The sequence below is a fragment of the Canis lupus genome, chromosome 37 (assembly GCF_048164855.1).
Source record: "Canis lupus baileyi chromosome 37, mCanLup2.hap1, whole genome shotgun sequence".
Taxonomy (NCBI): domain Eukaryota; kingdom Metazoa; phylum Chordata; class Mammalia; order Carnivora; family Canidae; genus Canis; species Canis lupus.
Window position 1 is genome coordinate 10328784 of NC_132874.1, and position 23812 is coordinate 10352595.

The following is a 23812-nucleotide window of genomic DNA, read 5'->3' on the forward strand; positions in this document are numbered from 1 at the left end:
TTAACAGCTGATTTTGTGTGAAATGTAGGCAGTTTTCCACGGGAGAATTACATTCAGGGAATTAAACAGAGGATTCCTTCTTAAGGGCACCACACATTTTAATGACATTTTCATTTGGAGGAAGAAACTCCAATAAACTCGATATTAGAGGGATATGTTAAATTTCCTCTTCTGTAATCATGGTTGTATTCCTCCTACATATTTTGGACTGTGAAAACCTTTTGTCAGACTGACTTAATTTTTGCAATCCTGCAATCTGGGGACATTCAGTGGTTCCTGGTACTGTTAGCAACCAGCACATAATAGCATAACGTACAGTGTATTGAAATCAATTTTCCTCTTTAGGGATTCTGTGCGGTAACATTGTTATAGAGTCTTGGCTGAGGACTGCCAAAGGCTGATACCATACTGCTCTGGTGGTCATCCCTACTATCTTAGTCTGGAAATGTGTAGCCTGAGAGTAGGGCTTTTGTGCAACTGGGATATATAAGAAATTGAGCCCAAGAAGTAAGAGTGGGGCAGGGGAATGGGGAGAGTGAAATAGAGAAAGCAGGGAAGCCAAGACAGGAAAGCATGATTGGACTGGTGACTGCTATTGTCAGGTGGGGACTTAGCCCACTGAGGACCCCTTGAGAAATCTTCTAGAATATTCTTCAAGAAGAGGAACAAGGAAGTATTTACGTCTTGCTTCAACTTCCCTTGCTCAAGCAATGTTCTATCCCAGGGCTGTGTATGTAGTAGAGCTGCTGGGTGGTCTCTGCAGGCATCCTGGATGAGCACTGTGGGCAGCCAGCAAGACAAAGTTCACTCTGCTGAGGCTAGTATGTCAGGCCACACCTGAAGTTACCTGGCTGCCATGGCAATGGGCAAAATATTTCCACCTGTTGACATCTTCCAGGCCTCAGTACTAATAAAACAAATTGCAGTACACGGAGATAAGCTCTGAGGTTCTTTGGTTGCCTACTATTGCCAGGAACCTGTCTCATACTGCAGTGGGCACTACAAAACTCATCCAGGGTCAGCAAACTACGGTGAAGACAACATGTGAGTCACACAGATGGTTTTATAGGCATTAAAGTACTAGTCTAAGCCTTTGGCAGATGAAGGGCACTATTTCACAAAACCTTCTCCAGAAGCCTTAAACTATTTCTGGAATGAGGTGGGAAATACACTCTTACACACACAGATGCATCCATGCACAGACATGGACATGCTAAGGGCAGTCATGGTGGAGAGACAGTACACCAGTCTATAAGATCCTCCTGAGTTGTTCCTGGAGACCCAAGTCAATGGGATCTCTGATTGGGGGAACATAAGGATATGTGGCTGTTTAGAAAGAGATAAAACTTACTTCTCAAGGAGGACTGAGAGGATGATCCAGCCTGATCCTGATACTGGGAGAAATGGCACATGCAATGAGCAGGGGGGGTGTGGGTGTGCATACCTGCTCAGCAATGTGGTATGCAGAGACAGAACTCTGACTTGGCTGGATGGCTCACTTTTCATGCCCGGCTCTCTTCCTCTCTGCATTCTGGGTTAGCTTGTCAGCCCCTCTGTCTTGTGTAGTGGCACTAATGCACATTTATTACATGCCAGGCACTAGTGTAAGATCTTTACAAACACACGCTCACCTAGCTCTATAAAAGTTTTCAAAAAAAAAAAAAAGTATGAAATACGTGGTATTATCTCCCCCATTTTACAGATGAGGAAGCTGAAGCCCAAGAGGCCATAAAATGCACAAGTGGGTGGTAGAGCTGGAACACAGAGTCTGTGCTCGTAACCACCGGCTGCTGTCTATCCTGGGCCCTTCTGTCTGCCATGAAGATCGACAATACCATTTTACTCTCTTTCCTAATCTCCCACAAGTTTCGTCATTGGGGTGTCTGATTCTGGCTTATTCTCTATGAGCCTCTAGTTGGTTTGTGTTTGCTGTTTCCTCAACTAGATTTTGAGAAACCCAAGGGCAAGGTTGTGGGCAGAAGCTTTCCGAAGGCCTGATGTTGCCTAGCAGAATCTGAAGAGCATGAACTTTCAGAGAGTCCCCAGGTAGTCCTTCAGGGTTTATGGACTCTGTGCATAGGCCAGCTTTGGTGTCTTATTTCACATAAAGAACAGACCATAAACAGCGAATCAGAAGTGGGGTAGGTACACCTATGGCAGGGGAATATGTGAAGACCAAGGACGTGACTCCCAGGCAGAGGCAAGGATTGCCATGTTGCTGCATCATGAATGTCCACCTTGTCCCTGCAAAGGAAAGTCAATGATGGTCCATTTAAGAATGTAGCAAAGTAGGGGGCACCTGGGTAGCTCAGTGTCTGGCTCTTGATCTCAGAGTTAAGCATCTGACTCTTGATCTCAGGGCCATGAGTTCAAGTCCCACATTGGGCTCCACACTGGGCATGGAGCCTACTTAAGAGGAAAAAAAAAAAAACAGTAGCAAAGTGTTTAAGACATCTTAGGAAGTTGCCTTCCCTTATCAAAACAGTTCAAATAAAAATTACTGTTGCCTCTGCAAAAGATGAACTTGTAGTTGTGTAGACATTGAATGGATGAAGAGCAGTCCAGTGGTTGGAGGTGCTGACAAAGGTGAGGTGCTGCCACAGTTCTTGTCCTTTTAGCATCAGCTTAGTGCTGGACCCTTTGTGGGTCACCTTCTTCATAAAAAAATAAAATGAAAAATTCTGTCTTAAGAGTACACTGCCACAAATATTAATATAATCTAGACTGGATTCATTATTAAGCCTATTATCATCCATATACAATAACATAATAATATCATGAGTCTATATTCTTTTATTCACTTTTTTCTTCTGATTAAAAAAAGAATTAAACATTTTTGTGAGCTCCAAACCTGTACCTACTGTGCCCTACTGAGCCCAGGGCAGCTGGCCTCCATCAGGTGTCTCTATTTCTTCCAAGGGCTTAGCGTACATCATAACTTTATTTTTAAAGTAAACACCAGAAATGAATCTGGTAGTAATTTGCTACATGTAGAAACTAATTTTAAAAAGCAAAGGACAAATTTCATGCATGTTTTTTTTTCTTTTCTTTTTTTCCCCTATTCCTTCACCCCTCCCATTTTTCTGTTTTTAAAAATCAAAACTTTAAAATTTGTGAGATGGTTGTAGATTCACATGCAGTGGTAAGAGGTAACCCAGAGAGATCCTGGGTTGTAAAGATACCTTTCACTTGGTTTCACACAACCTTTCTTCCTTTGTAAATGGTGCAGACTTCCTGCTAAGAAATTACATCAAACTCACATCAAAACATAATTCTCAATCTATTCTAAGCGTCCAGGACAAATCTTTACTTGTATTTAATAAATTGTCATTTGACACTAGTGACATTAGTTCCTAATGTTTTTTCAAGTCCTAAAATGTTTTAGATTATGCTTAAATATAAATTCAATGCTATAAACTATCACTCCTTCTAATTTTTTTTAACACTTCAGTGCCTTTCTCTAAATGTTTTGAATGAAATGCCAACATTTATTGTTCTTGAATGATCCTAACCTCCACCAGATGACATCGTACAGGGTGGGTTGCTTTGACATTGAACTTAAAGCTTTGTGCCACATGGTAGCATAGGAAAAACAAGCACATGAATTTCCTACCTCCTCCTTTCTTTGGGGGAAGAAATAGGAAATGAAGATAGTTCATAGACAGAGAGCAAGCTTTCTCAACCAGCACTATTGACACTTGAGGCTGGATAATTCTTTGGGTGTATTGGGGAGGCAGTCTTCTGCGCCTTGTAGGATGTTTAGTAGTATCTCCAGCATCTGTCCAGTAGGTGCCATAGAATCCCCTCCTCCCACAAATCTTCCAGTTGTGACAACCAGAAATGTCTCCAGACATGGCCAAATGTCTCCTGGGGGCAACATGGCTCCTGGTTGAAGACCACTGGCCCAGAGGATCCAGAGAGGTAGAGTGGGGTGGTGGGAATAGGATCCTAAAAGATGTCTTTTAGGGCCTTTTGTGCATGCACATACACCAGAGTATTTGAGTCTCTGTGGCAGAAAATATGGTTATGTCTATCGTCACCCTACCTGTGAGGCAGTCAAGGCTACAGTAATGAATATACCAGAGAAATTAACCGCCTTTTACAGAAAGAGGGGAGACAGTGTTTAATCACAGAGCCTAAGAGTGCAATTTTTATGCTCTTTTGGGAAGCCGAGTGAAAGCATTTACCACGGGCCAGGCATTCATTGCCTTATTCCTGATTCTCTCTACAGCCGTTTCAGGTAGGCATTAGTATCCCTAAATTTATGACAAGAAAATGAAATTCAGAGAGATCAAGCCACTTACTCAAGGCCACAGCTCCTAGGCAGGAGCCTAGCCTGCATCTGAGCAAACTCCAAGCCTCTCTTTCTTGGCTGCACTTTTTGCCGGAAAGTGGACTATGAGAGGCAGGGAGACAGGCCGATGAGGTGAGCAGAAGAGCCAGGGAAAGGTTACAGACGAGGCATTTGTCTGCAGAAAGACGCCCAGGGTGACCAACAAGAGCTACTCTTTTAGCAGAGGGAGCTGAGATTCCTAGATGGATGCTAACATTGGACCAGTTCTGCCTCTCTCTCTCTCTCTCTACTTTTTTTTTTTTTTTAGGGAACTTGAGAAAGAGAGAGAAGAGACAGATGTCAGGAATTCAGCAGGAGTAGGTGTGTTGTGAAGAGTTGTTCTGTGCTGTCCATGCCAATGAGCATTAATCTAGCTGAGGCTGCCCTTAGAAATGTAGCCAGACAGTGTCCTGGGGGCAGAGGGGGGAGGTTTATTTTTTGTTTTTATTTTTAAAAAATATTTTATTTATTTATTCATGAGACACACACACGGAGAGAGGCAGAGACATAGGCGGAGGGAGAAGCAGGTCCCTGTGGGGACCCCAATGTGGGACTCGATCCCAAGACCCTGCGATCAGGCCCTGAGCTGAAGGTAGATGCTCAGCTACTGAGCCACCCAGGTGTCCCCAAGGGAAGGTTTATAGAAAGGCCAAAAGAAGAGAGATTTTGAATTCAGCCTTGGCTGAGAAGGCAAGCTAGTATTTGGAAGCGAACGTGTCCGACAATACACCTGCTCAGCTGCTTGATCTTCCCATTTCAGTGGACCCACCAGGCAAAGCAGCAAAAGGTGAGAAAGTGGGGCACATGGGGGGCTGGGGAGACTGGGGTTTAGAACAGCTTCGGATCCTTGAAAGCAAACATAAAAATCTCTGACTCCAAGTCTTTTGAATAGAAAATCCAGCCCTCCAAAAATAAGAAGCCATTGATAAAGTTGGGGTAAATCTTGTCTGAGTTTGGCAAGGAGCATGACGGGGTCCAGGCCAGGGGTGGGGTCAGGCAGCAGCTGAGGGCGTTTGGACCATATTCCTCTTTTCAAAGGCCCCTGGGCCAGCTGGAGGCTTTACAAGGGCCCCCACTCAGGCCGGCCAGCAGGGAGTTGAAGTAATCTAATTTTAATTATGTGACAAAAGCATGAAGAATCATTTAAAGGTCTGTCAGAGGGAAACATGGCTCCAGTCTGCCAGGAGTCCTTAGATGGTAATACAGAGACCCATGGACTAAATGCTAGGGTTTGGTGCTTAAAAAAATTAAGTCATAATCGCCAGATTGCACACTATTGAAACAGAAGGGCTGAGGGGGCATCCACTGCTCTCCCGGATAAAAGCAGAGGCAACTGCAAGACAACCAGCTGCATGACAGTAATTCTAGGTTGTTGGGGGTGGGGAGTGATTTAAAGAGTCTTTTAAAAATAAGGTGACTATTCTCCATCTCTTTAAAAACAAGCAAGAGAGCATTTCTGTGTTCTTTCATTGGATCCTTAAAGCAAGTTCTTGGTCATAAGTAAAAAGGATTGATTTTTGAGATTCCAATTGGTTTTAATTTACCACTAATTATTTATATCTAAATGAAATGCCCTTTTGTCTAAACTCTAGGTTCTATTGCACTGTTTTAACATGCTGTGAGAGCTGAGAGTCTCTTTTTCTCTGAATTGGCTGACTTTGACCAAAAGATCCTAGAGGGCTCGAGGCAGCCTAGCACAGGAGGACGTCTTCCACCTTTGCTGAATAAATGTGAAGGTGGTGTTGGGATCATGGAACAGATTGAGACAAGTGGCTTCATCAGAAGGATTGTCACATGTTTCTCAAAGCCCACACTGACGTCTGCTCAGGCTCAACCCTGGGGTAAATGCAGTAACGTTTATTGAAAAGTTGGTCACAAAAGGCATTCATTGGGAGATAAGTGGAGACCTCCGAGGATCTGGGTGAGCAGATGCAAGATTATCTTGCCTCACCATGTCTCAATTGACCTTGCAGCTCCCACCAAATGGGAAAGTAGCTTTCCCGAGGTACTTTCTAAAGTCTTGGCCACAGGCTTTCTTCCCGCTGCCCAGTTTTTTGGGGAGAAAAACCTGTTCTCCATTTCCCCCAGGGACGATGTTAGTCAGGGTGAAGCTAGGTTGTGCTGCAGTGACAAATAAAGCTCAAGTTCTCAGTGGTTTGACATAAGGAAAACATACTTCTTGCTCACTTCTCTTGGTAACCCCTGTCCATGCGGTGAAGTCTGAGTTGCTTCGATCTTATAGCTGGGCCATTCATATCATGCAACTTCCAGGTCACCCTGGAAAGAGGAAATGAGAAATTGAGGCAGCTCATTGGCCTTAAAATGCATGGTGATCGACAAATATTACTTCTATTTTAAGTTCTTTGTCCAACTATACTTGGGCCCCCAACCCAATGCAAAGAAGTGGGGAATTATAGGAGAGCGTGTTAATATTTTGGGGATATTAACCAACTCTGTACCCAAGGACCCTATTTGGCCCCATTTCCAAGGACACCCCTCTTGGTTATTTTGAAGCAAAAGGAAAGGAGTTCATCACGAGAGACTGGGTTTGTATGAGATAGATAGTGGTCTGTGTTACTGTTGACCAGTGAGAAATTTTTTCTTGCTTCTCTCAAGTGACTACCTACAAAATATTTTAGATTTGAGATGCCATATGCAACAGAATGATTCCATATGCAAAGAACATGTGTTGTATTTTGTTTTCCTCTCATGATACCAACAAATCAACTAGTCAAATATATATGGTAACTCTTGGCAGCTTATTAATAAAAATGCATATAAATGCAGAAAAGGTGGGGCATAGGTTTAAGGACTTTGCATCTAATTTAGAAGGAGAGAGCAGAATGTTCCTGGGGCATCACCACAGCTTCCAAAACCAGGTTCATGTTCAGACAATACATATCTGGGACCAGTCTTGGAGCAGTGGTGCATTCGAGGAGCAAGTGGAAGTACAGATCTTTCTTAATTTAACATGGGGTTACATCCACATAAACCCATCACTAGGGGATCCCTGAGTGGCTTGGTGGTTTGGCGCCTGCCTTTGGCCCAGGGCGTGGTCCTGGAGTCCCGGGATTGAATCCCACATTGGGCTTCCTGGATGGAGCCTGCTTCTCCCTCTGCCTGTGTCTCTACCTCCTTCTCTCTCTGTGTCTCTCATGAATAAATAAATACAATTTTTTAAAAATCACTAGTTGAAAATATTGTAAGCTGAAATGAAATGCACCTAACCTCCTGAACATCATAGCTCAGCCTGGCCTACCTTACATGTGCTCAGAGTACTTACACGAGCCTACAGTTGGGCCAGATCATCCAACACAAAGCTTTTTTGATAATAAAGTGCTGAAGATCTCATGTAATGTATTCAACACTGCAGTGAAAGGGACAACAGAACGGTTGTGTGGGAAAAAGTGGCTATCAGTGTGTGGGTCACCTTCATGTTGTCTCACTGCCCCTGCCCTACGTCGCAGGAGAGGATCATACCGCCCATTGCTAGTGGGGTGATGGTGGAGAAGCAAAAATAAAAACACAGGGGCACCTGGGTGGCTCAGTTGGTTGAGCATCTGCTTAAAAAGTGATTCCATCCTCTTATTTGACTTTGCCAGGATCATGCCAGGAGATTCCTCTCAGCCACACAGTCACACTCTTCTCTCTCCAATCTAAGTCTCTCACATCCAAAGTTGGTCCCTAGTAAAACCCTCACCACCAAGAGCCCCTATACTTTTCTGGCATCTCTCTTCTCTTCCTGGGGTCTCCGTCTAGATGTCCCGCCACTAGGAGAGTGGAGTGGGAAGCAGGTGGATGGTACAGAGTGACCTCCAGCAGCGGGGAAGGGGAAGCTATACCAACCCATGTACTAGTAACTGGTGCTCCATGTATCTGCCTCCTTGTGACTCCCAGAAGCCCCACACCCACTCCTGGACTTGCCAATCCTCCCACCATCCACCTTATTTAACATCTGACTGCACCACTCAAAATCCGAAGGCCCAAATGCAAAAATTTTGCTCAGAAGAGCCTTTGCCATAGAAGAGAGAAATGAACACTTTAAAGTGGGTGTAGACATAATTTTGAAAAGGAAATTGAAACCCAAATTCCCCCCAACAGAAAAACATCTCTTTTCTTTCTTTTTTTTCCTAAAGATTTTATTTATTTATTCATGAGAGACACACAGAGAGAGGCAGGGATATAGGCAGGGGGAGAAGCAGGCTCCCTGCGGGGAGCCCGATGTGGGACTCAATCCCAGGACCCTGGGATCACACCCTGATCAGAAGGCAGATGCTCAACCACTGAGCCACCCAGGTGCCCCAAATGTCTGTTTTCTACTCAATTACAAAGAAAAACTTGAGTTTGTTTCCCTCCATTCTTCCGATAAAGGTTCCTCCTCTATCCAAAAGTAGAGCATTCCTGTGAAGCCTTTCCTATACCCAGATGGTATAAAGTGAACAAATTAAGTTACCCTTAATTTGTCTGGGAACATTTTTAAGTGTCCCCAGACCTAAAAAATAACCTTTCTTAAGCTTTTCTGATACCTTAGGACACATCTTGGTAACAGATATACAAAAGAAATCAAGATAAAACCCAAATGCTCTCAGACACAGTTCAAGGCTCCAGCGATGTGGCATTACCTCTCTATCAGCTCGCTGCCAGGCAGATGCTCAGCACTACTTGGACTTTTTCTATAAAAGTGAAAATTCACTTTGGATTTCTTTGAGTGAGTGAAACCCGGTACTAATGTGGATCGTCTGTAAATGTGAGGTCATGTAACATGAACCTTGGAAAGGTAGGGGATGCCTGTTGTTTGAACCTATGGAGAATCTGCCTTCCACAGTCTCCCAGTTTCTACTCCGTGTTGGAGAACTTGGTCCTAGTCACATAATCTCACAAAAACTCCCTTTTGCTCTTCTGAGTGATGATCCACCCGGCCAGCCTTCTCCAGTGCACCTTGCGGTCTCTGTGGTCCTTGCCTGGTTCAGGCCAACTGACTCCTCTGAGGCTCAGATGTTACCTATTCTCAACTCTAACCTGCCTGCCCTGTAGTCCTCAACCCCGGCTGCATATTGGAATCATCTGGACAAATCTCGGCGCCCAGATGTCCCTCCAACTGCTTACATCACTCACTCCGCAGGTGGGACCCAGGCACCAGGATATTGTAGACTTCCCTAGCTGCCATTGATGGGAAGCCAAGGCTGAGAAACTGCTGCTCTAACCCCATGTCTCAAATTTTCAGAGGTGTCAAAATTCCCTGGCAGTGCCTGTGAAAAATGCAGATTTCTTTTACTTTCTGAGATTTTTGACTCCTTGGGATCCGGATACAAATGGTTCCCAAAACACTCTCTGAGAAACACGTCTCTCCTGGGCTCAAATACCAAGTCACATCATGCTGCTGTGTCCTCGTACCCATTTAAACCATATTTTATATAGGAATTTTCATATATACATAAAAATAGAAATATGATGAATGTTCCCTATTGCTGCATGACAAATCACCCCATAACTTATTTGCTTACAACCACAGCACTCATGCACTTTGCTCATGAATGCAGTTCAAGCAATGCTTGGTTGGGGCAGCTAGTCTCTGCTCCATCTGTCATCAGCAGCTCAGCTGGGCCTGAAAGAGCCATTTCCAAGATGGCCATGTGTTAGTGCTGGCTGTTGGCTGGAAGTCAGCTGGGATTGTTGACTGGGACCTTGGTTTCTCTATGTGTAGCCCTTTTTACAGGATGCTTGGGCTTCCTCACAACATGGCAGCTGGTTTCCAAGTATAAGTGTGTCAAGAAATAGGAAGCAGATACCACCAGTTGCCTAAAGCCTGGGCCAAGAAACTAGCATAGTATTTTTTCATATTTTATTGGTAAATCAATCAAAAAGCCTTCCCAGGTTCAAGAGTAGAGGAGATAGGGCTCATCTCCTGGTGGAAGAGGTATGCGATATGTGGCCATCATCAACTCACCACGATAGACTACCATGTATCTTCCACCTACCTTTACTTATATCTACCTTTGAAAGCTGGCCTTTTCCTCTTATTGAAGTTTAGAGGTCTACCTTGACCTCTATAAATGGATTCCATCTTTTTGAGTCTACCTAAGTCCCGATCAACTTCCTTCATGCCATCTTCCCTCTGTTTTGCTTGTGTCTCTGAAAACTCACAGCTCTTGGATTCCCAGTCTCCCTTTTGGGATTCACTGACTCTGGATTGGAGAGCGCCCCCCCCCCCCCCATAGCCACTTGGCATTATCCACCCAGAAGATCTCAGTCTCTGCTCGCTTCTACACCTCTTCCTCGCTTCCATATCTAGGTATATTTTTCCAGTGCCTTTTCTCATCCAACAGGTAGGTTGAAACTAGACCACTTTTAGGTCCTGGTCTCTCCTAGTCTGCCTTGTCCTGTTGTAGTTAAGATGGAACATGACAATCATCTCCTGAGATAGCTCCAAACTTTTTGCACACCTGTATTCCCTTCTTACCACCTTTCTTTACTCATGTCACAGAATTTTAGAATTATAGGGTAGGAAGGAGACCTATAGTACATCTAGAATCTAGCCCCAAGTTTTACAGGTAAGCAAATCTGTGTTCCTTCTCCATATTTCCACTTGAGTTTCCATTTAAATTCTGGAAATAGGCTTTTACTTCATTTAACTAAAGAGACTTTCTCATTCTTCTGTTGAAAGTGTACATTCTTTGAAAGGGAGAAAGAGGTGGGTAAGAAAGGTGGAGAGGGATACAAAGGAGAAGACTAAGTCTATATTCCAGAAATGGGCTAGTGAATAAAATTGGGTGGGGGTGTGATAGAAATAAGTGTCCATGTTTGTCCTATTAATATAGGACAAACAAACCTATTTACAAATTATTTGAACATATTCACGCAGTTGTATGCTCTTTGTGTTTGCTACTGAGTGGCTAACAGTTTAATAAAAGCAAAACAACATTACTGTTTTCCTGCTACACTATTAGGAAGAGAGAATGTGTTTCAGAGCAAGGATAATACAACTGTGGGTCTGTACCTTACAGAGCCTCACCTAGCGATTGTAGCAATCTGAGCAAGCAACACATATTTGCTTCCAAATTAATGGAGGTGAATAATGGAAGTGAGCAGGAAGAGGGGGGCAGGCAGGTGTCTGGTAAACCAGGGGGCCCTTGCCTTTGACCTTGGTTGTTTGGTTATGTAGGCCAGAGGTGAGCTCAGTGTGTAACTGGGCTGAGAGACAAGGGAAGTCTTTAGCTGATAGAGATGAGATTGCTTAATTTGACTTTAAAATTAGGATTTACAACAGTTTTACACTCTAAATGTCATTTTCTTGTCACAAAGCCCAATGTCTCCACTCATGACTTGTGGTATCTCTGCAGAAATCTCAATCCCTTGAGCAGTGTGGTATACAAAGGAAGCACTCCACAAATGCTAATGATTCCTTACAATGACAGGTGTCCACAACACCCACAATTCTCTGTCACTCTTGAGATTGTCACAATTTATTAATTACAACACATGGCTTAAATGATTATTAGATGTGTGGCACTGTGTTAACTAGGCCCTGCAGATAGAAAGTCATACACATGATCCTGGATCACAAGGGTACTGATAAATAAATCTGTAGTTATTTTAAAATATGTTAAGTGTAATGATTGGTACCTTTTAAAATGTACTGTTTCAAATTCAGAAAGAATAATTATAGTGCTCATTAAGAGTCTTGAGCAGTAAACTTTCTTGGTTCTGTTTTAAACATTTCCTTCCTTATTTCAGGCTTTAACTTTGGAAAGTCAGAATAATTTCCCCTACAACAGCCTCCTCTATCATGCCCCATGCTGGCCCCTTTGTTATTTTTATTATATAGACTCAAAGAAGCATAGCCTTTCAGAGCTGGAAGGAACGTTGGAGACATATCCCTTTCCAATTTTCTCTTTGAAATGTGTGTCATGTTACTTTCCATTCCGTTATATATATTATGCAGCTGTTCAAGTTCTGAATGTGGGGAAGGTCACTGGTATAAATAGGATACCTCACCAAATGGGGAACGTGCTCTTGGGACTTTTGGAAGCCAGAGAGCTCATACTGTGAGTACCAGTCACCGTCACTAAAATGGAGATTTACTCTTCCCCTTGCCGCTTGGCCATGGCAAATGGGACTGATGAAAGGGATTATGGAAATTGAGGGGAGGCCGACAGAGGACTCAGAAGTCAACTCCTTTGCCAAGTTATGTCCTAAGACTGGTTTGGTGTTTCTCGGGTCCAGATCCTTGGAAAGGATTTGGAAAAAAAGTTCTTAATAAGCAAACTGATGTAATGAGCCTGGTAGTATGTAGGCTCATCTCCCAATATGATTAACTGACTTCAGAAGTGCAGAAAAACATAATCCAAGGTGGTTGCACACTTGTGAGGTCTTTAGCAATAAATACAGTGTCTTCAGAATCTTGGCGTGTAGCCAATATGGCTAAATCAAGTTAATGTCTATGTTAATTTCTCCAAATTTGTGCTACAATATATTTAAGAAATATTGACTGATTTTTCTTACTCTAGAGTATATCCTACATTAAGCGTATGAGTGATAGGAATAACTTTCTTAACTTTGGAGCCTGCAAATTGGAAAATTCACAATGGAAAAGAGTAGCATTTTCAATCACATAATAATGAAGAACATTAGTCGATCCAATACATACTTAATGCACTGCCATGTTGTGACCAACTCTGTGCCCCCTCTGTGCTCCGGGCTTTGCTATGCTTAATCATTACATCTCTGATCATTGAAAAAGAAATAAAAAACAAAGCATAAATGTAGTGAGAAAATGCATTTATGAAATCAGCAAAGTGCTCTTGTATTTGCTATATAAATTTCAGTAGAATCTAACTTAGGATACTGATATGCCAAGCTAGGTCTTTAAAACATGAAAAAGTTAATGAGAGAATAAGAAATTAACAAATTTAAACCTAAATAGAAATGGGATCCAAGGGGACTAACTGGGATCCTGGAGCATTTCAACGCCTGGTGCCCTGAGAGCATTTGCTCAGCCAGGTGAATGTAGGTATAGGTGTTCTAAGTTTCTTGGTTCTCATATCATCTAGAGGAGACTAAATCTACTGATTAATTTTAGGCTTTGTTAAGTAAGCATATAAGAGCTTTTTTAAAAAAAGTGTAGAATGGATAGGGCATACATAAAGTAAATAGTATAGCTGATATAAGTCAAAATATATTACTAATTATATTAAATATAAATGAACTAAGTGCCCAAATGTATTTTTTGTTTGTTTGTTTTTTCAAAGATTTATTTCTTTATTTTGGAGACAAAGAGAGTGCACATGATCTCAAGCTAGGGGGGGAGGGGCAGAGGGAGAGAATTTTAAGACTCCCTGCTGAGCACACAGCCCCTTGTGGGGCTTGATTCCAAGACCCTGAGATCAAGAGCTGAGCTGAAACCAAGAGTCGGGTACGTAACTGACTGAGCTACCCAGGTACCCCCCAAATGCATTTTTGACAATATAACTTAATCTCCTACTATCAAAGTATAAGAAAATATATTGACCCAAATGTAAGGAAAAAAGAGGTAATTCTAGTCATAGCAGAAGGTTTTTAGCATACAGCTCTCAGTAATTCATAAATTTAGCACATAAGAATTAGATAAACTAGAAATTTAAAAAAAATATCCCTCAACATAGTAAGTAGATTAAAGGACTATAAAATAGAAATTAGATAGTATTTTGAGCTGAGTGATTATAATACTAGTATATTTCAGCTGCTTGCAGAAGGTAGTTAATACGTTTTATAATGGAAAAAATTAAATCTTAAATATAAGCTAAGAAGAGTGCTTGAAATTCATGAGCTAAGCCTTTGTCACAAGAAGTTAGGAAACAATCAGCAGAATAACCCCTCCCCCCCACACAAAAATACAAGGAAGGAAATAAAATACAGAAATAAGTAAAAGAGACAATAAATAGAGAAATTATAACAGACTAAAAAATGGAAGAGGATGGTTCTTTGAAAAAAATATAATACTGGCAAATATCCAGTGAAATTCAGTAAGAACAATAACAAAAAAGAAGGCAGCCAATAACAGGAACAAAAATGAGTTTTCACTACCAATGCTATAGTTATTTTACAAATAATAAGAGAATATGAACAACTTTGTTATAAAATTTTTGAAACTCTAGGACCTAAGCTGATGACCTCATTTCTTACTTCCATGAGAAGCTTGAAACAATCACAAGAGAATTTCCACAGACCTCTGCCACCCAACTCACTCCATACAAGACCCTCATTTGCACCTACAAACTTCCTATTAAAGAAGTTGTCCACATTCCTGTCTAAACACGTTCTCTTCATTTGTGCATTAGATCCTATCCTTCTCTCCTACTTAAGGGCATTGCTTTATCAATTCTCCCCTCCTTGTTGTATATTTGATTTTTTACTCTTTACAAGATTATGTCCATGACCAGGCATACACATTTCTCCATCCTAGGGAGAAAACGCTCACTTTGCTCCAGATCTCCAGTCTATCCATTTCTCTGCTTCTTTCTATAGCCCAAAGTTTAAATATTCCTCTATTCTCATCTCTCTCCTCACACTCATGCTTTTCTCCTACCACTCCTCCAAAACAGCGCTTGTTAAAGTCATCAAATGACCTTGCTGCATCAAATGGCCAACCTCTGCCCTCACCTTACTTAATCTATCAATAGCATTTGACAGAGTAATAGTGCACTTTTCCTTTCTTTTTGGAATATCTTTTCCTTTGACTTCCATGACAACATAGTTACCTAGTTCTCCATCTGCCTCTCTGTGTCCTCATTCCCTGCCTCTTTTGCAGATTCCTCCTCTTCTCCCCAAACTCTTAGTGCTGAGGTTCTTCAGAGTGAATCCTTGGTCCCTCTCTTCTTATTTTTATGTACACTTTCTTCCTTGGTCATCTCATCTGAACAATTATTTTTAAATACCATTTTTTAAAAAGATTTTATTTGTTTATTCATGAGAGAAACAGAGAGAGAGGCAGAGACATAGGGAGAGGGAGAAGCAGGCTCCTTGTGGAGGAGCCCAATGTGGGACTTGATCCCAGTACTTCGGTATCATGATCTGAGCCAAAGACAGACGCTCAACCACCGAGCCACCCAGGCGCCCTCAAATACCATTTATAAGCTGAAGACCCCCAAATTTATATTTCCATCCCAGACTTTCAATCTCAAGATTTAACTACCTAGTTGACAATGCTACTTAACTGTCTAATAAAAGCCTCAAATTCAACATGTACCAAAATGAACTTGGGATTTTATCTGCTGAACATGCATTAATGCATGCATTTCCAGTGATACGTGTGGAAAAAAATTGAAGCTAGTTTTATACTCCTCCCCCAATCCTTATACCTCACATATAATCTATCAGAATATCCTGTAGCTTCTACCTTCAAAATATATCCAGAATGGGAAGCCTGGGCTCTCTGTGAGGAGCCTGCTTCTCCTTCTGCCTGTGTCTCTGTCTTCTCTCTGTGTCTTTCATGAATAAATAAATAAAATCTTTTTTAAAAACTCACAAAATATATCCAGAATCTAACCACTGCTTACCACTGCTAGCGCTATCACCCTTTCCTGAACCACCACCATCTCCCTCTTGGATTATTGGAATAGCCTCCTAACTGGTCTCCCTGTTTCCATGCTTATCAGCTGCACAAGTGGTCAAGATGCAAGTCAGATCATGAGTCTCTGCCTGAAACTCTACAATGGCTCCCCAGATCACTCAGAGAATCCAAAACCCTTCAATATTGACGGAACCCCACATGATCTAGCCCTTTAACCTTCTGACTGCCTATTTACTTGTTCTCCCATTGCTCACTCCAGTCCAGCCACACTGACCTTTACATTTACTCTTGCTCCTTCCTATTCCTAAATATTATTCACCAGATAGCCACATAACTAATACTCCTTACTCTCTCTCTCTCTCTTTGGATGAAATTCTTTTTTTTCTCCTTATCTCTTTTAACTCTTTTCTAAGCTGTTGTCTTTTCAACAAGACCTGTTCTTATCACCCTATTCCACTACATCCCTCCCAACTGATCTTTAGATCTTCTTTTTTTTAAATTTTTTAAAAATTTATTTATGATAGTCACAGAGAGAGAGAGAGAGAGGCAGAGACACAAGCAGTGGGAGAAGTAGGCTCCATGCACCGGGAGCCGGACGTGGGACTGATCCCGGGTCTCCAGGATCGCGCCCTGGGCCAAAGGCAGGCGCTAAACCGCTGCGCCACCCAGGGATCCCTCTTTAGATCTTCTTATCCTGCATCCCCTGTTCCATTTTTCTTTATTTCATAGTACTTTTCATCTTCTAACACAGTGAATGATACTTATGAATTATGCTCAGTTATTCTTTTATGTCTCTCTCTGCCAAAATTTACACTTCATGAGAGCAAGGATCCTAGTTTGTTTTGTTGATGTGGAACTGTGCCTGGCACATCGTAGGTGCTCAATAAGTATTTGCTAAGAAAATTAATATGTAAAAATGTAAATTCCTATAAAAATCAAATCTATCAATGTATTTGTTCCCTTTTAAAATGTCAATACATCATGACTAAGTTAGGCTTGTCCTAAGAATACAAGGTGATTTAACATTAGAAAAATCAACTGACATAATTCATCATCATATTCCTACAGAAGATACATCATATAGTTTTCTTGGTAAGGTAAAATACTGATAACATTCTGCACCCATTTATAATAACAATTTAGAAAATAGTTTTAAAAAACCAATAGAAAGGGGATCCCTGGGTGGCTCAGTGATTTGGTGCCTGCCTTTGGCCCAAGGCGTGATCCTGGAGTCCTAGGATCGAGTCCCACATCGGGCTCCTTGCATGGAGCCTGCTTCTCCCTCTGCCTGTGTCCCTGCCTCTCTCTGTGTGTGAGTCTCAAGAATTAATGAATAAAATCTTTTAAAAAAATAAATAAAAATTAAAAAATTAAAAACAAACAAAAACCAATGGAAAGAAACTTTCTAATGTTTATCAGGATATCTAAAAACTCTTTTAAAATGAAAGCTTTCCCTCCATTTGGGATTGGGCAAATACATCCACTATCACCACTTCTACCAGTTTCAAGCTGAAGTAGTAAGACAAGAAGAAGAAGTAAAAGGTATTAAGATTGGAAAGTAAAAAACAAATTTGTCATTATTCGTAAGTAATATGTTAATGTATGTAGAAAATGCAAAAGACTATACAGATCAATTATAGAATTAATAAAAGAACCACCAAGATTGCTAGATACAAAATTAACATTCATCATTTACTTGTACTTTATGTGCTAGGTACAAACAACCATACAATAAAGAAAAAGGATACTTTTAAGGTGAGTGTACAGCAGACCTAAGAATAAATCTAACAAAAAGATGTGCAAAAGATCTTTATGGAGAAAATAGTAAAACCTTACTGAACATTAAAGAAGACCTATATAAATGGAAAGCTGTACCATACCATGTTCATGGGTTGGAAGATTTGGTATTAATTAAACATGTCAATTTTCCCTAAATGCAACTATAGTCTTTTCAATCCTAATAACAGTTAAAGCACATTATGTATTGAGATCGACTCACTGCTTCTAAAGTATAAGGAAATGCAAATGATAAAAAAAGTAACCCAAACACCCTAGAAGGAAAAACAAGGGGTGAATTTGTCCTTCCACATGGTATAAAGCTATAGAAATTAGGTAGTCTGATACTGATGCCAGGATGGTAAACAGACTCATAGACTAGAATAGAGAGCCCAGAAACACATATATGCTCATAAAGGAAGTTGATAAGTGACAGGGAGCTTTGTGTATCAGTGAGGGAAAATGGGCTTTTCAAATGGTCCTCCCGGGATAAGTAGGTAATTCATACGGAAAAAAGTAAAAGTGAACCCTCACTCATTTCATACATAAAAATAGAGTCCCAGTTGAGAAGAGATCAAATTGTGAAAGGTGTAATTATTATAAGGCATATAGAAGATAGGAAAATTTCAATGACCCAAAAGTAGTAAAGAATTTCTCCATCATGAAGGAAAAACTTGCTAAATTTAACTTTAAAAAAATTAGGAATTCTATTAATCCAAAGACATCATAAAGTCACTGAAAAAGCACAAAACACAGAACAGAAAAAAATATTTGCAACATGGATTACTAGAAAGACAGTCTAGGATCTTGAATATATTAAAAATTATTACAGATTAATAAGGGAAAAATTGAAAACTCAGAAAACAAACTGGGTCAGAAAAATTCCCACCCAGAGGGACACTTCACAAAGAAGGAAATAAAATAGGTGGCAGACATATGAGAAGGTGCTCGACCTGACTGGTGTTCAGGGAAATGTACTTAAAGCTACAAATACCATCTCATTTTACCTATCAAAAGAAAAATACAAAATAAAATGTCTATATTCCTTTTTAAATTAAAAATGTCTACATTTTAAGTATGTCCCCTTAGGAAATTTCGTATTCATTTTAAAGTTTCAGAATTATGTTACACATGAATCATTAAAATCAATGCTTCATATATGTTTTTTCCTTCTTTAGGAGATTTATCAGAAATGAAATTACTGCATCAAAGGCATATGAATCAAAGAAGAACTACATGAATGGAGAGATGTTTTATGCTCATGGATGGGAAGACTCAGTATTGTCAACATATCAGTTCTTCCCAAGTTGATCTATAGATTCAGTGCAACCCCAATTAAAATCCCAGTTTTTGTGGAGAGAGCAACCAATTCTAAAGTTTAGATGGAGGGGCACATGACCTAGACCAGCAACAACAATAATGAAGAATGAAGTTGGAAGACAGTACTCTACCTAACTTCGGGACTTACTACAAAGCTACGGTAATCAAGAGAGTGCAGTTTTGGAGAAAAAATAGATAGATCAATAGAAAACAAAAAAAAGATAGATCAATAGCACAGAATAGAGAGCCCAGAAATAACCAAACCCTCATAAACAGTCAACTGATTTTTGACAAAAGAGCAAAAGCAATACAATGAGGCAAGGGCATTTTTCTCAACAGATGGTGCTGGAACAACTGGATGCCTACATGCAAAAAGCAAATTAAAAAAATATATGAATCTAGACACAGTCATTATACTCTACTCAAAAGTTAACTCAAAATAGATCAAAGAGTAGGGTGCCAAGTTCGCTCAGTTGTTTAAGTATCTGCCTTCAGCTCAGGTCATGATCTCAGGATCCTGTCATAGAGTTCCACAGTGGGTTCCTGCTCAGTGGGGAGTCTGCTTCTCCCTCTCCTCCCCGCTGCAACTTGTGCGCTTGCTCTTTCTCTCTGCATTCTCTCTCTCCAATAAATAAATAAAATCTTTTTTAAAAAATAGAGCACAGACCTAAATGTAAAACTGCAAAACCCCTAGAAGATAACAAAGGAGAAATCTAGATGACCTTAGGTTTGGTGATAACTTTTTAGATACAACACCAATACATGATCCATGAAAGAAAGAACTGATGAGCTGGACCTCATTAACATTAACATTTCTTGCTCTGGAAAAGACACTGTCAAGAAAATGGAAAGATAAGCCACAGATTGGGTGAGAAACTATTTCCAAAAGCTCTATCTGATAAAGGACACATCCAAAATATACGAGGAGCACTTAAAACTCAACAATAAGAAAACAAACAACTTGATTAAAACATGAGCCAAAGACCTTAACAGATATCTCACCAAAAACAAAAACAAAAAACCCTACAAACCCATATATATTCAGTTGGCAAATAAACATGTGAAAAGATTCTCCACATCATATGTTATCTGAGAAATGCAAACTCAAACAATAAGATATCACTAGACACCTATTAGAATGACCCAAATCCAAAACACTGATGATACCAAATTCTGGCAAGAATGTGGGACAGCAAGAACTCTCACTTATTGCTGGTGGCAGTATAAATTGTCGCAGCCACTTTGGAACATATTTGGCAATTTCTTTTAAAACTAAACACACTCTCACCATATAATCCAGCAATCAGACCCCTTGATAATTTCTTGAAAGAATGAAAAACTTATGTTCACACAAAGCCCATGTGCTGATGTTTACAGTAGCTTTATTCACGGTTACCGAAATTTGTAAGCCACCAGTAAGTCCCTCAATAGGTGAATGGACTAACTGTGGCATGTTGTGACAATGAAATATTATTCAGCACTAAAAAGAAATGAACTATCAAGCCACGAAAAGACTAAATGAAAGAACATTAGTGCAGTTACTAAGTGGAAGAAATCGATCTGAAATGGCCATGTACTGTATAGTTCCTACTATCCAAAATTTTGGAGAAGGCAAAACTACTGAGACAGTTAAAAATCAGTGGATGCCTGGGGTGAGCAGGGAAGGAGGGTGGGATGACTAGGAGGAGCATAGGGGATTTTTAGGACAGTGCAAATAGTCTATATGATACTATAATAATGGATACATGTCATTATAACATTTGCCCAAACCCATAAAAGTATACCAAGAGTGAGTCCTAATGGAAACTATGATCTTTGGACAGTAATGATGTCTTAGGGTAGGCTCTTCTGTTGTAACAAATGCACCATCCTAAAAAAAAAAAAAGAAAAAAAAAGAAAACAGAAAAACACAACACAACAAAAACAAACAAACAAAAAACAGAAAAGCAAAAAAACAAAACAAAACAAAAACCCACCATTCTGTGGGGGATGTTGTGGCAGGGAGGCCAGGTATGATGGGGACAGGGTGTATATGGAAAATCTGTGTACCTTCTGTTCAACACTGCTGTGAACCTAAAAGTGCTCTAAGGAAATAACATCTATTTTTTTTAAAAATTTTTAAAAAGGGGTGTGAGCATATTTTTGTAAATCTTGATTCACATCCCCCAAATAGGGGGTAAAGATTTCTATGGCACAGGGACTTGACCATCAGGATGTTAGAAGGTAGTGTTGGAGGAACCAAGCATGGAGGGAGCTACTGGGGGTTATGGGTGGCTGGGATTAAGAAAACTAAATGACGGAAGTAAGAGAATAAAATTAAGCTGGATGTGAAGCATTTGTTTCTCCGGGGAAGGATAATGGTCCTTCTGTAGGCAAGTCCTTTACTTCTGTCCTGGCTCTGTCCTCCACAGCCTTCTCAGAGCTACCTTCTGAAAGATGGCCACACAAACAAGAGCTATTCCAAGAGGCTTTAAACACAATAATGTGACAATACACTCCCAGTGGGACATACCATAAGGACAAAAGGGGAAAAAAAAATCTCAACACTGGTTTCAGTATTCATATTGTCTAGGAAAGATGAGCAGTGGCATTGTTTCTTTAAGTCTGTTCTGGGTCTACTGCAGGATGAAGCAAATGAATAATGATGTGATATTCTATCATTTCCAGTGTCCTTGCCAACCAGTCATATTGGTGTAGGAAAAAGGTCATATTTAAGATAAAAAAGGCTAAATAAGCCATTTACTCCTAAATTTGAATTGGAGGTTCAAGATATTCTCATTATGTATTTTATCTTTTTAAAAACTTTTAAACTTTTTCTAAAACGATTTTCTAGTTCTGTCTACAGAAATAGCCAAGAAAATAATGATGAACCTCATAGCAATGAATATCCTCAGCAGACAGATGGTGATCTTGCAATACCGTTTCCCACTAAAAGGAAAGTGCTCCTTGGAGAAATGATTGATTCCAGATATGGGTCAGGAAATGTACAGGAGAAACCTGGTATATCTTCTTGGAGCAGAAATGAAGGAAGAAAGGAAGATGGCAAAGACAACTTATTTACTAAGATGCATCAGAAGAACATAGGAGCCAACTCAAAGAGGCCCCCCTGACTAAAGATTGAACAATTTAAATATCAACTAAGAGAATAAATGCAGGGGTGCTTGGGTAGCTCAGTCAGTTGAGTGACCAACTCTTGGTTTCAGCTCAGGTCATGATTTCAGGGTCGTGAGTTGGAGCCTTGTGTCAGTTGTGCGCTCAGTGGGGAGTCTGCTTGAGATTCTCTCTCTCTCCTTCTCCCTCTGTCCTTTCCCTGCTCACACATGTGCTTGGTCTCTCAAATAAATAAATAAATAAATAAATAAATAAATAAATAAATAAATCTTTTTTTTTTTTTTTTAAAGAGAGAACAAGTGCAATAGATTGAAACACATAAAATAGGTTAAAATCCACAAGTTCATGATAGAAAAAACAACAAAAACACAAAATCAACTCAGACTAGTTGCCAAATGGTTACCTTTTGGGAATGCTTGTGAACCTGAATATTAATATGAAGCTAAAACACAAAGAGAAAGGATCCAGCATTTATCCTGATATTTCTCTATAAACAGTATCCCTGGTTAAATGGTACATGAGACGTAATGTTCCTCTATATAATTATTCCAGCTAATAAATGGAGAAGGATTGATAGCATATTACCATTTTATATCCCTCAATGAATTAATGTATCTACATGTTACTCATTAGTGGCTGCCAACATCACACAAAGAGAAACAACTACATCCTCCACATGAAGACCTCAACTACCACTTATAAAGGCGTCTTAAAAAAAATTTCATCCTAAATCTGATCCAACTAGCCACTTATAGGAAATTGTGAAGAGAGTGATCCGTTAAAACACCATGGAGATATAAGAAGCAAATCCAAACAGGGATATTACAGGATGAATCACCCGGCTTCTCCACAACACACAACAACAACACAAAAATCGAAGGAAATAAAATGATTTAAAGAGGACGCTGTACATTACAAGAGACTTAAGCCACTTAGTCACCACTGCCAGTGATTGGCTTTGTGGATCTTGATTCAAACAAACAATGTGTAAGAATGAAAACACAGCCATTAATGCACATATGAAACAATAATTAACATGAACATTGGTTACTAAATAGTTGATATTGATGAATGACTTAATTTCTTGGTATTTAATAATTATGGTTATTTTGAAGCATCCTTATCTTTTAGAGATACATGCTAAAAATTATATGGAGGAAATTTAAAAAGAAATCACCCTAGTAATGATAGAGGAGTCACCACAGATAGGAAAGAGACATAATTCATTTCAGGAAAGTTTCATTTCCTCCCCACCACATCAGAAGTCAGAGTTTATTCTATTGAGCCATGGAGTCACAAATAGAGCCTACATAGGAAGGTGGGACATTTTTTTAAAAAGATTTTATTTATTTATTTGAGAGAGAGAGAGAGTGCACAAGTGGTGGGGGGAGGGGCAGAGGAAAAGAGAAACAGACTCCTTGCTGAGCAGGGAGTCTTAATTCCAGACCCCGAGATCATGACCTAACCCAAAGGCAAATGCTTAACCTACTGAGCCACCAGGGCTCCCAGGCTCTCCTTTTGCCTCAGACTGGGAGGAGGTTGGATGGGGAAATGGCACCATGTTGTTCTAGTCTCATCCTTCAACACTTTGCTTTGAAACTATGCCCCTGTATTAGCTCAGGTTGCCATAACAAATACCATAGGCTGGGGTGTGTGTGGGGGGAATCAAACAACAGAAATATATTTTCTCACAGTTCTAGAGGCTGGGAAGTCCAAGATCAAGG

General features: G+C 40.3%; 1 long non-coding RNA gene across 2 annotated transcripts in view; it reads left to right on the forward strand.

The window, feature by feature from the left end:
• The window catches only part of LOC140625991 (uncharacterized), a 79868-nt gene that overhangs the window by 46993 nt on the left and 9063 nt on the right, over window positions 1-23812 (forward strand). The window contains exon 2 of one of the 2 annotated variants that reach the window (XR_012025235.1): window positions 18836-19137. This is a non-coding gene — a long non-coding RNA (uncharacterized lncRNA). Of the gene's footprint in view, window positions 1-18835; window positions 20045-23812 lie in introns of those variants that run through there. The other variant, XR_012025234.1, reaches the window with a different exon arrangement.